This window comes from Nannospalax galili, unplaced genomic scaffold, assembly GCF_000622305.1.
Source record: "Nannospalax galili isolate Female #2095 unplaced genomic scaffold, S.galili_v1.0 scaffold906, whole genome shotgun sequence".
Taxonomy (NCBI): domain Eukaryota; kingdom Metazoa; phylum Chordata; class Mammalia; order Rodentia; family Spalacidae; genus Nannospalax; species Nannospalax galili.
Window position 1 is genome coordinate 680,373 of NW_008354693.1, and position 5,205 is coordinate 685,577.

Sequence of the window (5,205 nt, forward strand, 5' to 3'; positions counted from 1 at the left end):
ATAATTTTTACTTATTCTTTGGCGAGTTCATACATGTATACAATATATTTTGATCATATTCACACCCCCATGACCCCTATTGCCACTTCTACTCCCTCTGATTCCCTTCTTCCCAATAAGTCTCCTTCCTATTTTGTTTTCTTTCTTTCTTTCTCTCTCTCTCTCCTCTCTCTCTCTCTCTCTCTCTCTTTCTTTTTTCTTTCTTTCTTCTTATTTGTTTATTATTTGGATCTCAAAAATTCTGTGACAGATTTTTGGTCAAATTATTTAAAAAATAATAATTTAAAACAGCCACACACACACACACACACACACACACACACACACACAAGGTCCACAAAACATTCTCCTTTCCTTCTGAAGGTTTTACAATGCATTGATATCATTAACCAGTCTTTCACTATTAAACTTGAATGGCCAATTGGACAAAAGTTCTGAGACCGTTCTTCCACCACTGATTAAGATTCCACCACTGATTAAGACTGGGGTGGCAGGTATTAGGGACAATATTCATTTAGCCTTCTGAGATTTCTCGACAGATTCGGTGACCTTGCCAGCTCCAGCAGCCTTCTTGTCCATGGCTTTGATAACACCCACAGCAACCGTCTGCCTCATGTCATGAACAGCAAAATGACCCAGAGAAGGAAAATCAGAGAAGCTCTCAACACACATGGGCTTGCCTGGAACCATGTCAACAATGACTGGATCACCAGATTTCAAGAATTTAGGGCAGTCTTCCAGCTTCTTACCAGAATGGCGATCAATCTTTTCTTTAAGCTCAGCAAACTTGAAAGCTATGTGAGCTGTGTGACAATCCAGCACAGGGGCATAGCCAGCACTAATTTGGCCTGGATGGTTCAAGATAATCACCTGAGCAGTAAAACCAGCTGCTTCTATTAGTGGGTCATTTTTGCTATTGCCAGCAACATTACCATGTCGAACATCTTTGACAGGTATGTTCCTTACATTGAAGCCTATGTTGTCCCCAGAAATTGCTTCACTCAAAGCCTCATGGTGCATTTCAACAGACTTGACTTCAGTTGTGACAATGTCTGGAGCAAAGGTAACCACCATGCCAGGTTTGAGGACACTGGTTTCTACTCTGCCCACAGGGACAATACCAATACCACCAATTTTGTAGACACCTGGAGGGGCAGTCACAGAGGCTTGTCAGTTGGATGAGTTGGTGGTAGGTTACAGTCCAAAGCTTCCAGCAGTACAGCTGCACTGACACTGCTGTCCTTAGGAGTGTCTTTCCATCCCCTGAATCAAGGCATATTGACACTTGGCTCCAGCATGTTGTCATCATTCCAGCCAGAAATTGGCACAAATACTGTGTCAGAGCTGTACTCAGTTTCCTTAATGTAGGTGCTGACTTCCTTAACAATTTTCTCCCATCTCTTCTGGCTGTAGGGTGGCTCAGTGGAATCCATTTTGTTGACACTAACAATTAGCTGTTTCACACCCAATGTGTAAGCCAGAAGGACATGCTCACTGGTCTGCCCATTCTTGGAGATACCAGCTTCAAATTCACCAACACCAGCAGCAACAATCGGGACAGCACAGTCAGCCTGAGATGTGCCTGTAATCATATTTTTGACAAAGTCTCTGTGTCCTAGGGCATCAATGATAGTCACATAATAGTTGCCAGTCTCGAATTTCCACAGGAAGATGTCAATAGTGATACCACGCTCACACTCAGCTTTAAGTTTGTCCTTCCTATTTTCATGTCTTACTCTTTTGGGAACCCACAGAGTTTAATTAGGGTTGCTTACATAAGCATGGGTATGGGATTATTTTCTGGAGTAACATCATTGGCTACACCACTGAAGAAAACTGGTTTCCCCTCCTCCAGAAGTCATCAATTTAGCCTCTCGGCTAGGAATGGAGCATCATGAGCCCCTCTCCCATTGGTGCTGGAATGCTGACAGACTTGACCTTGTGCAGGTGCTCACAGTTTTGTGAGTTCAGGAGAGGAACAACCTTATCATGTCAACAAGACAGTGTTGCACAGCCCCCTTCCCCAAAGCTTACATTCTTCTGCCTCCTCTTCCACAATGTTTGCTGAGTGTTAGAGGAGGAGCTGTAGATGCCCCATTCACTTATTCTTGGTACAGAGCAATATAGCATTTTAAAAGAGACAAGAGTTTAACCCAGACAGACTGACTCAAAAGTCTAACATCTTAGTATTATAGCATGGAATGAGAAAAAGAGAAGTTACAAGATAAACTCCCAGGTTTCTGGCTAGAGCAGTTTCAGAGACAATGGTGGAGATAGTTAGATAAATAAATAAGTGACCAAGGGAACATATAGAATAAAAGAGTTTGAGCTCACAGTTCCTTGGGGATTAGAGTCCACCATGGTGGGGAAGCATGGTGAGGTAGCCTGAGGAGGGGCAGAAGCTAAGCTCTCACATCTTCAAACAGGCACAGGAAGCAGAGAGCAACTGGAGATCTGGCAAGGTTTAAGACCACCTCCAGAATGGCCACACCTTCTAAGATCTCCCAAAACAGCACCATCAACTGGGGACAAAAATGTCTGAATACTTGGATCCTATGGCAACATTCATATTCAAATCACTACACATAGCTGGCAGTGAGCTCTGCTGTCTTCACCTCTGGAGCTGAGGTTGCAGGCCATGCCACATCAAGTGCTAGCTCTTCAAATTCAGGTCCTCATTCCTGCACAATAGCTCCTATACAGAGCCATCTCAGCCACCTAAAGAAAGTTTCTATTGAATTTCATTATTTAATTTCAGATTTGCTGAAATGTGGTAAAAAATTGTAGTCTGTTCTAACTTGCTTTCATAATGCTGTGATAAAAACATTCTGACTAATACCAACTTGGGGAGGAAAGAGTTTATTTGACTTACATCTCCTGGGTCACAGTTCACCACTAAAGGAGCCCAATGTAGGAACTCATGGCAGGAACTCAGAGGCAAGAGCTGAAGCACGGGCCATGGAGGAACGCTGCTTACTGACTTGTTCCCTGGCCCATCCTCAACCTGCTTTATTATACAACACAGGACATCATGCCCAGGGGTGGCACTGCCCAGAGTGGGCTGAGCCATCCCACATTACTCAACAATCAAGAAGATGCCCCACAGACATGGCCACAGGCCAGTCTAATGGAAGTAATTCCCCAGTTGAGGTTCCCTCTACCCAGGTATGTCAAGTTGACAAATAAAGCTATTCAGCACACAGTCTATGTGAATTTTTTTCTTGTGATTTTGAGTTCCTGTGACCTAGCATTTAGTCAATTAAAAAAAATTCTCCAGGAATAAGTAAAGATAAGTATAGTTTTGGCCTATAGAGCAGAACATTGGACATCTCTCATAAGTTGATGTCATTAGTAATATTGAAATTCTGCTAACATATGCTGAATAAGTTAATGCTAAGCTACTTCTAAAAAGAGACAGAATGAATCTAAGTTGGCAACTTTCTGCTTTAAACTCAGCTTACCTTGATAATGTAATTGTCAGATTTACTTCTATCTGTCTGACATACCTTTACATTTATATTTGATCAATATTTTGCTCAATGTTGTTTCTTATAAATGGAATAGTGGTGCATTTAATTAAGAATCTTTAACTTTTAGTAATTTTCTTAGCATAGTTAAACTTCAGCCACATTTTTTAATTCGTGTTTCTTTACTGTTTCCTTTAGCTATTGCATATTTGGGTCCATAATGATCTTTAAGGCAGCCATTCTCTTTTTAATGAATATTTTAAATTTCATGGAAGCACATTTGAAGTAAAATTTCATTAATTATCAATGTTAATGCAATGACAATATGAATAATTCTAATTATAATGAGAGCTGAAGTTTTCTGTGGTACCAGTACAAGGCACTCTCTGATGGATAGAAACAATTTCGAGACCATTTTCCTAGCTGAAGCTAGCCTGCTTATGAATTAGCTACTTTTGACAGGAAAGCCTTTCCCTGCAGCAAGTCACAGATCGAAGAATGCTGAGGTGATAAAGGAACAAGAAGCATGATTTCAAGGCAATACTCTGCCACCTTCTAACTTTATCATCTGAGCGTTTGTTCCTTACCCATCTCATGTTTTGATTGCGTTCTGTTTCCAATCATGTTAGGCTTGATTACGGCCCTTTCTCTGATGCAATATTTGTTCTCACCTTAATTCCAACAAGTTTTTTTTATATATATATTCTGTCCTAGCAAAATCAAGGAGAGTAGGAAATGGCATCCTATTAAAAATAGCAACAGCTTTCAAAAACAAACCTGAGAACACATTGCAAGTTAATTGGTTCATTAAAGCTTTATAAGAGTTGCTGAAATCTTACTTCTTTACTAATACTTCAAAGACATTTTATAAGTTAAGCACCAAACAGTCAGAGCATCATGAAATATTATGGCAATAAAATTAGTCTCTTATGGAAGAAATTAAAATTTCATTAGTTTGCAAACATATGCACAATTTATTTGAAAGAAAGTCATGAGCAAACCTAAATATATTTACATTTGTACATAAAATGCACTGTATTTACAATGACTTGATGCTTTAAAGACAAAACTTAATGTGAAGTGTACAGCTGGAAATGACAAAGCCAGATGGTCCTATAAATCCCTGAGGAAGCATGCGTCTGTCAGCACTGGATGGGTTCCATTTGAAGGAAGCTGTCTTTAATTGAGTGGCATGCTGCTTTGGCACATCCTTTTTTAAAGAAATGTACCACCTATATAGATTATAATTTTTCATTTCTAAAATAAATGAGGAGCCAGTAATTTTCTGTTTTACATGCAAGGAATGTTTTCTGCTTTATGCAAAGTAAATTTTGTCTACAGACTTCTGATTTGATTTATGCCACAAACAAATGTGTCAATTATAGTTTGATGAAATAAGTGGATGTGCAATAAAGACTTGTGAATGTTGCAGAATGGCTTCTGTGATGCCTTGATCTATTGATTAACTGATTCTGAAAATTGACTTGAATTGGTGTCAAAATGTCAAGACTGTTGCACCGATAATTCCTGCAAAGGAAGTCTTCCAGAAAATGAAGAATTATCATTTTTACCTCAGGGAGAAAAAGACTCTGAGAGCATTATATAGTGTGGAAAGAAAGGGACAGCTGTGGCAGCACATGTTGCATAAGAAAAAATGCAGAGTAAAAAGTGGTTAGAAGTGGGGCATTTGAGTTTTACCACTGTTAGCTGATAAAACTCGTTTGTTTGTTTGCTTGCT

At 39.6% G+C, this 5,205-nt stretch overlaps 1 pseudogene; it reads right to left on the bottom strand.

The window, feature by feature from the left end:
• Positions 1–510: 510 nt before the first annotated feature.
• LOC103749056 lies at positions 511–2,997 on the bottom strand (annotated as a pseudogene).
• Between the last annotated feature and the right edge of the window lie 2,208 nt (positions 2,998–5,205).